Raw genomic sequence first — 13,274 nt, 5'->3', positions numbered from 1 at the left:
CAATAATCTAGTTCACATCGCCATGTCATAAACACCCAAAGAGTATTAAGGAGTGATCATGTTTTGCTTGTGAGAGAAGTTTTAGTCAACGGGTCTGCCACATTCAGATCCGTATTTATATTTGCAAATTTCTATGTCAACAATGCTCTGCATGGAGCTACTCTAGGTAATTGCTCCCAATTTCAATACATATCCAGATTTATACAACCCTTTACGACGAACTTCTTTATTAACTCCATAATCAAGAAATTTCTCCTTAGTCCTCTTAGGTAACTAAGGATAATTTTTGACCGTTGTCTAGTGATCTACTCCTGGAACACTATTGTACCCCCTTGCCAAACTCATGGCAAGGTACTCGATAGGTATGGTATACAGCATGGCATACTTTATAGAACGTATGGCTGAGGCATAGGAAATAACTCTCATTCTCTCTCTATCTTCTGTCGTGGTCAGGTTTTGAGTCTTACTCAACTTCACAACTTGCAACACAAACAAGAACCCTTTCGTTGACTGGTCCATTTTGAACTTCTTCAAAATCTTGTCAAGGTATGTGCTTTGTGAAAGTCCTATTAAGCATCTCGATCTATCCCTATAGATATTGATGCCTAATATATAAGTAGCTTCACTGAGGTCTTTCATTAAAAAAAAATCTTATTCAAGTATCCTTTTATGCTATCCAGAAATTCTATATCATTTCCAATCAATAATATGTCATCCACATATAATATCAGAAATGATACAGAGCTCCCACTCACTTTCTTGTAAATACATGCTTCACCATAAGTCTGTATAAAACCATATGCTTTGATCACCTTATCAAAGCATATATTCCAACTCCGAGATGCTTGCACCAGTCCATAGATGGATCACTGGAGCTCGCACACTTTGTTAGCACCTTTAGGATTGACAAAACCTTCTGGTTGCATCATATACAACTCTTCTTTAATATCCATTAAGGAATGCAGTTTTTGACATCCATTTGCTAGATTTCATAATCATAAAATGCGGCAATTGCTAATATGATTCAGACAGACTTAAGCATTGCTACGGTGAGAAAGTCTCATCGTAGTCAACTCCTTGAACTTTGTCAAAAACCCTTTTGAGACAAGTCGAGCTTTGTAGATAGTGACATTACTATCAATGTCAGTCTTCTGCTTGAAGATACATTTATTCTCAATGGTTTGTCGAACATCGGACAAGTCCACCAAAGTCCACACTTTGTTCTCATACATGGATCCTATGTCAGGACCCCGACTCGATGCCACATCGATCTAGCATGTAACACCTCATATCACTTTGCGGCGTCACGCACGGTATTCCCACGGGTGTCGCCTTACCTTTGCCCGAGACCGTTTGCGCCTTTTGGCACACGTATATGATAGTGTCGCTAGCATCCATATGATAAGGAGCCCGGGCTGACATGGCTAATCATAAACCCGAAGTGGCACAGACTTATAGGGACAGGTATCCATGACCCAGCATCGAACGTGTCGGTCATCAGCGAGTGGATCCGGGCTGTAGCACTAGGCTAGCAGAACTCCGGTAAACCGGGCTGTAACAGGCTAATGGGACTCCGGTATTCATCGCGTGACATTTCCCCGAAGGGACAGACACATGAACGAAGAAGGACACATGCCGGCCAGCCTAAGTGTTCCGGAGCAGTAACAAGCTACCATGGCTCAGTGGAAGCACTAGGAGACATTTCCCGGTAAGAGAGGCTACTAAGGATAAACAACTAGATAGTCAGATCCCACACATACCACGCATTTCAATAACATACACACAATATGCTCGATATGTGCAAATACAACATGGCATCACAACATGACTCTACAAGTCAAAGTATTTATTCATTAGGCTCCGAGGAGCGAGATATTACAAACATGGGTCTCATGACCCAACACTCAAAGCATACAAGTCAAAGCACAAGAGGAAGCTTAACATGTCTGAGTACAGACATCTACAAATGAAAAAGGCTGAGAAGCCTGAATATCTACCAGATCTTGCCAAGGGCACAAGATCGTAGCTGAGGTAACAAGCTAAACATCAAAGTCCAAGAGGAACTACTAGTGAGACTGAAGTCTCTCTGCAAAAACATAAAATAGGCAAACGTGAGTACAAATGTACCCAGCAAGACTTACATCAGAACAATCTACATATGCATCATTATCATCAAAGGGGATGGTGGGGTTTAACTGCAGCAAGCCAGCTTTGACTCGGTGGCTATCCTGAACTACGACTGCAATGTAACTCTTTCGAGGTGGCGCACACGAGTCCACATATTCACCATGTCAATACACCACTATGGATCCGCTCCCGTCTCCCTACGAGAACGCCATCCATAGCACTCACGCTTATCTTGCGCATTTTAAAGTATCCACTTTCACTTGTCTATGAACTGTTATAGGCAACCCAGAAGTCCTTTACCGCGGACACGGCTATTCGAATAGATGATGTTAACCCTGCAGGGGTGTACTTCTTCATACACGTTTCCACCACTTAGCGTTTGCAACACGACATGTGCTCGGCAGACTTCAAGCGAACGCCGACGTGGGTGTAGACCACGACCTACCTAAACACTCAAGTCTCTAGTCCAGGTTTATCGCCTATTTAGGTTCCATCCGCAGGGAGCCCGGCCGAGGTTTCCACATACGGCCCCGAACGATCTGTACAGGGTTCCGTGACACCAAATGGGCGCCCGGTATACCCGGCCACGTGCCTACCGCATCAGAGCCCACCCCTCGGGTCAGCGCTGCCCACGGCCTCCAGCATACTACAAACACCAGAAACTACTTGCAACTCCTGGACAGAGGACAAGGGTGATTAAGAAGTCCAGCGGGGTCATATTTCAGGGCCCAATGCATGGTAGTAGCTGAATCATGGATCACAAACACAGAACTCAGTTCCTGAGGACGGCTTCAATGAGACAACCCACCATGTACTCCTACATGGCCTCTCACCGCTACCTTTACCAAATCGTGTTCACACACTTAGTTCACACACAGTAGGACATGTTCACACACCTCTGATTCATCCCCGATGAATCAGACCTGACTCAACTCTAAGCAGTAGCAGGTATGACAAACAAGCATGAATGAGTAGGCACAACAGGGCTCAAACAACTCCTACTCATGCTAGTGGGTTTCATCTATTTACTGTGGCAATGACAGGTCATTCAGAGGATAAAGGGTTCAGCTACCGCAGCAAGTAACAGATGAATCGTTGTTGTCCTAATGCAATAAAAGAGAGCAGGAGCGAGAGAGTAGGATTGTATCGGAATGAACAAGGGGGTTTTGCTTGCGTGGCACTTCTGAAGATAGCATTGAGTCTTCATCAGTGTCAATGATTCACAACGTCGATACAACGTCTACCGAGGGGGAACAACACCGACAAACAGAGAAGAAACATGATCAATGCAATGCACAAAATGATGCATGCCATGACATGGCAATATGAATGTGCTTTGGGCTAATGCAAGCTAGAACAGATTGAGATGAGTCCATTTGAACCAAAGATTCAAATGCAAACCCATTTTAAGAGGTTATGTTAGTGCATTACCTCGTTTCACCTAAACAGCAAGGTTAAAATGTTCTAACATGCATGAAAATGGTACAGATGGATAGATTGCATTTTTCGGATCATTTTTCATATATAAATTGTTTGATTTGGAGCTACGGTTGATTTTCTATGATTTTTAGAAGTTTTGGTTATTTTCTGGATTTTCCTGTATAAGAAAAATCCAGAAAATGAGTTATTGCGTCAGCAGTGCGTCAGGGTGACGTCAGTGGTCAACGGGGCTGGTCCAGGTCAAACTGACGTGTGGGCCCTGCGTTTCAGTAGTTAGTTTAACTAACTAATATTAGTTAGCCCTAATCTAAGTTAATTAATAGGGGGGTGTCCCACTTGTCATAGACTCAGGGGAGTCAACCTGGGCCCACCCGGTCAAGGTCAACGGGTCAACCCCGCCGGCATTTAGCCGCCGGCGAGGCCAGACGCGGCGGAGGAAGTGTAAATTCGCGCTCCGGCGACCAAATGGTCGGCGGAGACCATCTACGGGTAGCTGGGAGCAAGCCACAGCGTTTGGTGGCGGTGGTTGGGCTCGGGGTGGCCGGGAACATCACCGGCGACGAGTTTGGCGGCGACCGGAGCTCGGGTGAGCTCGGGCTCACCGCTCGGGGGCACGGCGAGGCGCGTGGGTTAGGGCGTTGAGCTCCTGGGGGTGCATTAGGGCTAGTGGACAAGGTGGCGCGGCCGTTGGGTGGCCGGAGCCTCGTCGGCAACGAGCTCCGCGGCGGCGCGTGCGGGTGAGCTACGTGCAGTCGCTACGGGGCTCGAGAGAGGGAACGGGGAGGATGGAAAGATAGCTAGGCTCACAGCGGTTGCAACGAAGCTGACGGCAAGGTCATGGACGAACTGTTGCGGCGGTGACGGCAAAGGGGATCTTCGGCAGTGACGGAGACGGCGAGGTTGGTGAAGAGGCTTCGAGGCAAGCGAGCGCTTGGGGCTCGACTTGCTCGAAGGAGAGGAGGGCGGCGGAGCTTCTGGACATGATGGCACGGCACAGGGACGACGGAGAGCGCAACTACGGCGACGGTGCGGCTGTGGTGGCGTCGGCCATGGTGCGGGAGAGCGACGGAGAGAGGCAGGTGAGCGAGTGAGGTGTCCAGGGGGTTCGGGGCACGACGTGGAGATCACCCAGGGCGGCAGAACGGCGAGGGGAGGAAACAGGGCGGCGAGTAGCTGCGTGGCGCGCGCTGGTGCCGACGTCGAGCACCTGGCTGCCTGCCTAGCCAAGCCAAGTAGCTCGCTGGAGCGGTGGCTGGGCTGGGCCGGCAGGTGGGCTTGCCAGGTGGGTGCCCGGTAAGCCTCTGCTTTGCTTTGTTTTTCTTTTTCTATTTTTCTGTAAGTTTGGGGTTCTATTAAAAATAGCTAGGTACTTCTAAAAATCCTGAAAATAATCAGGGGCTCTGTTTAGAATATATCCAACAGCCACACTTATTTTCAGAATTATTTGAGCATTCAAAATATTTACTAGCATTTAAATGCCCAAATGCAATTTACATATGATTTAATTCAATGACCTTCTGTTGACCTAGAAAAATGTGCACCAATTTTGCCAGAGGTTCTAACCCAAGACAAAGAGGGTGAACTTTTTAGAAGGGCATTTCAGGTTCATTGAAAATATTTTTAGTAAGCCTTAGTTGAATTCAGACGGGTTCTAGGGGGGTTCTGGCTTCCCCAATTCAAGTTTCTGATGGAAAGTAGACATGATGCAACACTCTAATGCATGGACTAGCTGGGACGTGACGACTCACCCCTACTAAACAAGAATCTCGTCCCGAGATTCAAGCGTAGGGTAAGATGGAGGGGGAGCGCAAACTAACACAATCTTCATGATCCAGGTTGCACTTTGAATGAACGTTGATTCGATCACCATCATTGTCTCGATGTCTTGCTCCAGGAACTCCTACCAACATGACAACTAGAGGAAAAGAAACTCTAGAAGGATTGATCTTCTCGAAGATCGAGCAACTCAGGATCCACTCACGGAATGAGACATAAAAACATCTCACAAGCTGAGACGTGAAGCACACATCCATAGGAATGGAGTGAAGCAGATGACGAAGGTTCACTAGGTAGACAACAATTTCATGCTTAAGAAGGTGGTGAACGGTTGTCAACGTAGCGAGGAGTTGGGTTGCCATGATACCATAACGAGACATCTTGGAGGAGGTTGACTCGTAGAAATATCCCCTTAAGTGGCAAAAAGAATTACCTTTGATTCCGAGATCATTGGAATTCTTTATACCAGCTTAAGGCAAATCAAAATCGATCATTTGGAGGAGTTCGGTGGAATGACATGCCGGGACCAGTATGGATGATGTGGATTACCTTGTTGAAAACAACACAAGGGTTGATTTTGCTTATCATCAGAGATGGATGGGACCCAAGGTAGGATGGCACAATGACGGTGCAAGCTGGGAACAAAACACAAATGCTGGGAATGATTCTAGTAACTGGGAAGAAACTCAACAGCAGAGAGTGAGTCCACTATTTGAAAATTTATAGCATAACCGAGGAGGCTAGGAGCAATCCTAGTTAGTGTCGATGATAACACCTAGTGCTTGTGCGTGCTCTCAAGAACTTGAGCATTTCCATATTCATCAAGGTTTTACCAATATCCGTGTCAAGGATCCTGGCAACACAACTTACTACCATGATGAATGGTGATGGATGATGCAGATGCAAAAGAACATAACACCTTCTCAGATTTCACCTTAGCAGAGCCAAGGAAACAAAATCTGGATGATCGGCCGAGAGACATTTAGCACTCCGCTTCTAATGTTCTCCTTGATGTGCTAGCGTAATCCATTCATAGATATGGTTTGATATCTCAAACATCAAGTAAAAGGTCGGACTTCGGGAACTCAAAAATCCATAACGGTCAACTAGGGAGTAAATCCCACGAAATCCTTATGGGGAGGTAACCAAGTTTCTCAATCAAGAGCCTACAATATTGGGTCTTCCGGCTAGATGTGTTGGCCATGACATCCACTTTACCGGGTTACAAAGAGACCAATATTATAGTTCTTGGGAAAATGTTCCAACCATCACATCTGCCTGAGATTCAGATCTGGCTGGCGTCAAGATATTCTAGACTCATCAAGTCTAGAAAGAAAAACGAAAGTTTGCAACACAAATCGACGAGATGACGTTGCGAGATTCTCGGGGAATGAACTACGATAGTAAGCTCCAAAATATGAGCTGGTTCTGCTACAAACATGTGAACACATTGTCTCAGACAAGCATGACCACATCGTAGTCTTACAATAAAACACTACCAAGTTCAGGTGGGAAACCATCATCCAGGATAACAAAATCTTGTACAAATCTGTCTGGTACCTTCAGGACTAGCACTTAGAACTTATTATCCTTGAACAAATCAATCAGTGGCTTGGTGTGCTAGGGACACATATAGAATGGAGGTAATTAATCTACCAAACCATAGAATACTTCCCACGAATGCGTGACTGACTTGGGATGATTCCGAAGGAAGCAAAACAGACCTTTCTCAAATTCATGGAGGCAACTTGCACCAAATGCACATGAATTCGAGGAAGTCACTTCTTCCATCCAAGCATAGGCTTCATGAACAAAACACGAAGGCATTGCTTACAAAGTTTCCAACACTAGGTTGATGTTCAACATGAATCATGGGGGAGACAAAATGCTGCTGATGGGCTCAACAACAACTCATCGGAATTTCCATATCACTGGACTTCCACCATCATGTGAACACGGTGATAGCATTGGTCAGACCCAAGAGATATAGTGGTGTATGCTCGAGGAATCAACCACGAGTAAGACAACACTACGAACATCGTTGGTTCTGATTTGATTTGACGAAAGCCCATACTCAAATCAAGTTTGATAAGACAATAGGTTCAACAACTGATCATGAGAATCAGTCAACAAAGATATCATCTTTATTCAACACACACACACACACAAGGATATCCCTTAGTGATGAACTAAGTTGGACAAGCTTTTACCTTCCAGCTCTCCAAGTTGTTGTTTAGCTTAACCAACTAGCTCAGGGGTAATCCAACACGGATTCTTGGAGGAAGGGTGGTTTACAGGAATAAACCAACTTGATCACGAACAACATAACAATCAGCTGACGACCTGGTGATACTTCCGAGAAGATATTCATAAAATCACGAACCACCGATATGTTACTAAGATCGGGAACAATCTTGCTTTTAAGGGCAAGACGATATGAACAAATGAGCAAGGGATTGACATAATCCTAACTCACTGATAGGAGGGTGCACCGGAAATAAGGACTAGGTGGCACGATCAACCTTAGGGTGATGATTTAATAATCAACACACTAAGAATGAGAATATTGTCCATTAACTACCAAGCAACGGAGTTACTAGGAGTATTGATTTCACACATCATGATCACTTGTCGGTATTCCGGTTGCAACAACACGGGGATCGAGAAATGAATAACGATGGTGAGAAGTATCACTACGTCAAGAGTTCATAGGATGGTGTGCAATTACCATGACATTCTTGATATAAAGATGGTAATATTCCAAGGTAGAACAGAACAAAAGCTGGGTTGGCATTTTGATCTGCGGAGTACAATTGTTTGGACCCAATCCTGGATATGGATGAGGTACTGGAGTTTGTTTCTCCTAGTCATTCTGTAATAGAATGGCTTGCCGGACCACAAGAATAATAAGCATCGATAAACGAATGCACGCATATTCTTGATTATCAATTTATAGATGGAGGTCAGAAAACAACTAAAGAGGGACAACTCAAAGGAACATATGTTTTTCTGAGTTGTGGATGCATGGACTAGCATGTCGAACGAATTCAACATATTTCTTCCGGATAATCCATGCAGAAAGGTTGAACTGGCAGAGTCGCAATATAGAATGAAGAACCCATCGAGAGCACTCCTATTGTGATCTTTTGATCCAACAAACAACTGCCGTAAGTGGTTCATAGTATTTGGAAGAAGGAAATACCACGGACCTCAAGGACTAATGCAAAGGTTACTAATTTCCTAAAGGAACTAGCAAACACTATCAACATGAGGTAAGTGGGGTGAATTTTGGGTTCAAGAGCCCAGGAATAGAATACCTACCAACTAAATGGCATCACGAGATGCTTTCGAGAATGATGGCCAGAATCATCACACTGGAACACAGAACATGGCTAGATTACTAGGTGATACTCTAGACATCTAGGGTCATGATAATAGCTCCAACATATACGTCGAGGCAATAGAGTACCTCAACTCACCATTTAGTGTGGTTAACCTGGCCAGAAAGGTCATCGAAAACAGAGGGAAAGGATTTTGCAATTGCATCAGATTATTTAGAAACCTGGGATGACTTGGACAACATAACGGCTATAAATGCTCGAAAGATTGGAGACATGCTACAAAAATGGTGGCATAGCCACTCAGAAGCACAATATCAAGGTTTCGAGATCAACAATTAACATACAAAAGTAGTAAGAACTGGACTGAGGCTTAAATCCAACAATCTTATAAGTCTATGGATTAGTAACACGTGATCCTGATAGAAAGAAGAGAAAGCCTAGTTCCTTAACCCCGCAGGAAAGAGAAGATGACTCAGATCAGAAGGGCATGAGGTATAAGGAGTAAAAAGAGCCTTACGTTCCATCCCACAATCAATTCCCTTACATAACTAAAGAATTTCTAGACTCAACTTCGACCAGTTTGGCTTGGTAATCCTAAAGGCAGTCAGGCTCTGATACCAAAGCTGTCAGGACCCCGACTCGATGCCACATCGATCTAGCATGTAACACCTCATATCACTTTGCGGCCTCACGCATGGTATTCCCAGGGTGTCGCCTTACCTTTGCCCGGGACCGTTTGCGCCTTTTGGCACACGTATATGATAGTGTCGCTATCATCCATATGATAAGGAGCCCGGGATGACATGGCTAATCGTAAACCCAAAGTGGCACAGACTTACATGGACAGGCATCCATGACCCAGCATCGAACGTGTCGGTCATCATCGAGTGGATCCGGGCTGTAGCACTAGGCTAGCAGGACTCCGGTAAACCGGGCTGTAGCGGGCTAACAGGACTCCGGTATTCATCGCGTGACATTTCCCCGAAGGGACAAACACAGGAACGAAGAAGGACACATGCTGGCCAGCCTAAGTGTTCCGGAGCAGTAGCAAGCTACCATGGCTCAGTGGAAGCACTAGGAGACATTTCCTGGCAAGAGAGGCTACTAAGGATAAACAACTAGATAGTCAGATCCCACACATACCAAGCATTTCAATAACATACACACAATATGCTCGATATGTGCAAATACAACATGGCATCACAACATGACTCTACAACTCAAAGTATTTATTCATTAGGCTTCGAGGAGCGAGATATTACAAACATGGGTCTCATGACCCAACACTCAAAGCATACAAGTCAAAGCACAAGCGGAAGCTTAACATGTCTGAATACAGACATCTACAAATGAAAAAGGCTGAGAAGCCTGAATATCTACCAGATCCTGCCGAGGGCATAAGATCGTAGCTGAGGTAACAAGCTAAACGTCGAAGTCCAAGCGGAACTACTAGTGAGACTGAAGTCTCTCTGCAAAAACATAAAATAGGCAAACATGAGTAGAAATGTACCCAGCAAGACTTACATCAGAACTATCTACATATGCATCATTATCATCAAAGGGGATGGTGGGGTTTAACTGCAGCAAGCCAGCTTTGACTCGGTGGCTATCCTGAAGTACGACTACAATGTAACTCTTTCGAGGTGGCGCACATGAGTCCACATATTCACCATGTCAATACACCACTATGGATCCGCTCCTATCTCCCTACGAGAACGCCATCTATAGCACTCACGCTTATCTTGCGCATTTTAAAGTATCCACTTTCACTTGTCTATGAACTGTTATAGGCAACCCAGAAGTCCTTTACCGCGGACATGGCTATTCGAATAGATGATGTTAACCCTGCAGGGGTGTACTTCTTCATACATGTTTCCACCACTTAGCATCTGCACACGACATGTGCTCGGCAGACTTCAAGCGAAAGCCGACGTGGGTGTAGACCACGACCTACCTAAACACTCAAGTCTCTAGTCCAGGTTTATCGCCTATTTAGGTTCCATCCGCAGGGAGTCCGGCCGAGGTTTCAACATACGGCCCCGAACGATGTGTACAGGGTTCCGTGACACCAAATGGGCGCCTGGTATACCCTGCCACGTGCCTACCGCATCATAGCCCACCCCTCGGGTCAGCGCTGCCCACGGCCTCCAGCATACTACAAACACCAGAAACTACTTGCAACTCCTAGACAGAGGACAAGGGTGATTAAGAAGTCCAGCGGGGTCATATTTCAGGGCCCAATGCATGGTAGTAGCTGAATCATGGATCACAAACATAGAACTCGGTTCCTGAGGACGTCTTCAATGAGACAACCCACCATGTACTCCTACATGGCCTCTCACTGCTACCTTTACCAAATCGTGTTCACACACTTAGCTCACACACAGTAGGACATGTTCACACACCTCTGATTCATCCCCGATGAATCAGACCTGACTCAACTCTAAGCAGTAGCAGGTATGACAAACAAGCATGAATGAGTAGGCACAACAGGGCTCAAACAACTCCTACTCATGCTAGTGGGTTTCATCTATTTACTGTGGCAATGACAGGTCATGCAGAGGATAAAGGGTTCAGCTACCGCAGTAAGTAACAGATGAATCGTTGTTGTCCTAATGCAATAAAAGAGAGCAGGAGCGAGAGAGTAGGATTGTATCGGAATGAACAAGGGGGTTTTGCTTGAGTGGCACTTCTAAAGATAGCATTGAGTCTTCATCAGTGTCAACGATTCACAACATCAGTACAACGTCTACCGAAGGGGAACAACACCGACAAACAGAGAAGAAACACGATCAATGCAATGCACAAAATGATGCATGCTATGACATGGCAATATGAATGTGTTTTGGGCTAATGCAAGCTAGAACAGATTGAGATGAGTCCATTTGAACCAAAGATTCAAATGCAAACCCATTTTAAGAGGTTATGTTAGTGCATTACCTCGTTTCACCTAAACAGCAAGGTTAAAATGTTCTAACATGCATGAAAATGGTACAGATGGATAGATTGCATTTTTCTGATCATTTTTCATATATAAAATGTTTGATTTGGAGCTACGATTGATTTTCAATGATTTTTAGAAGTTTTGGTTATTTTCTGGATTTTCCTGTATAAGAAAAATCCAGAAAATGAGTTATTGCATCAGCAGTGCGTCAGGGTGACGTCAGTGGTCAACAGGGCTGGTCCAGGTCAAACTGACCTGTGGGCCCTGCGTGTTAGTAGTTAGTTTAACTAACTAATATTGGTTCGCCCTAATCTAAGTTAATTAACAGGGGGTGTCCCACTTGTCATAGAGTCAGGGGAGTCAACCTGGGCCCACCCGGTCAAGGTCAACGGTTCAACCCCGCCGGCGTTTAGCCGCCGGCGAGGCCAGACGCGGAGGAGGAAGTGCAAATTCGCGTTCCGGCGACCAAATGGTCGGTGAATACCATCTACGGGTAGCTGGGAGCAAGCCGCAGTGTTTGGTGGTGGTGTTTGGGCTTGGGGTGGCCGGGAACATCGTCGGCGACGAGTTTGGCGGCGACCGGAGCTCGGGTGAGCTCGGACTCATCGCTAGGGGGCACGGCAAGGCGCGTGGGTTAGGGCGTTGAGCTCCTAGGGGTGCGTTAGGGCTAGTGGACAAGGTGGCGCGGCCGTTGGGTGGCCGGAGCCTGGTCGGCGACGAGCTCCGCGGCGGCGCGTGTGGGTGAGCTACGTGCATTCGCTACGGGGCTCGAGAGAGGGAACGGGGAGGATGGAAAGATAGCTAGGCTCACAGCGGTTGCAACGAAGATGACGGCGAGGTCAGGGATGAACTGTTGCGGTGGTGACGGCAAAGGGGACCTTCGGCGGTGACAGAGACGGCGAGGTCGGTGCAGAGGCTTCAGGGCAAGCGAGCGCTCGGGGCTCGGCTTGCTCGAAGGAGAGGAGGGCGGTGGAGCTTCTGGACACGGTGGCACGGCGCAGGGACGATGGAGAGCGCGACTACGGCGACGGTGCGGCTGCGGTGGCGTCGGCCATGGCGCGGGAGAGCGAGGGAGAGAGGCAGGTGAGCGAGTGAGGTGTCTAGGGGGTTCGAGGAACGACGTGGAGATCACCCAGGGCGGCAGAACTGCGAGGGGAGGAAACAGGGCGGCGAGCAGCTGCGTGGCGCGCACTGGTGCCGACGTCGAGCACCTGCTTGGCCAAGCCAAGCAGCTCGCTGGAGCGGTGGCTGGGTCTGGGCCGGCAGGTGGGCTTGCCAGGTGGGTGCCCGGTAAGCCTCTGCTTTGCTTTGTTTTTCTTTTTCTATTTTTCTGTAAGTTTGGGGCTTTATTAAAAATAGCTAGGTACTTCTAAAAATCCTGAAAATAATCAGGGGCTCTGTTTAGAATATATCCAACAGCCCACACTTATTTTCAGAATTATTTGAGCATTCAAAATATTTAGTAGCATTTAAATGCCCAAATGCAATTTACATATGATTTAATTCAATGACCTTCTGTTGACCTAGAAAAATGTGCACCAATTTTGCCAGAGGTTCTAACCCAAGACAAAGAGGGTGAACTTTTTAGAAGGGCATTTCAGGTTCATTGAAAATATTTTTAGTAAGCCTTAGTTGAATTCAGAGGG

Source organism: Triticum dicoccoides, chromosome 5B (genome assembly GCF_002162155.2).
Source record: "Triticum dicoccoides isolate Atlit2015 ecotype Zavitan chromosome 5B, WEW_v2.0, whole genome shotgun sequence".
Taxonomy (NCBI): domain Eukaryota; kingdom Viridiplantae; phylum Streptophyta; class Magnoliopsida; order Poales; family Poaceae; genus Triticum; species Triticum dicoccoides.
The sequence above is the reverse complement of the archived record's forward strand: the minus strand, read 5'-3'. Positions refer to the sequence as shown.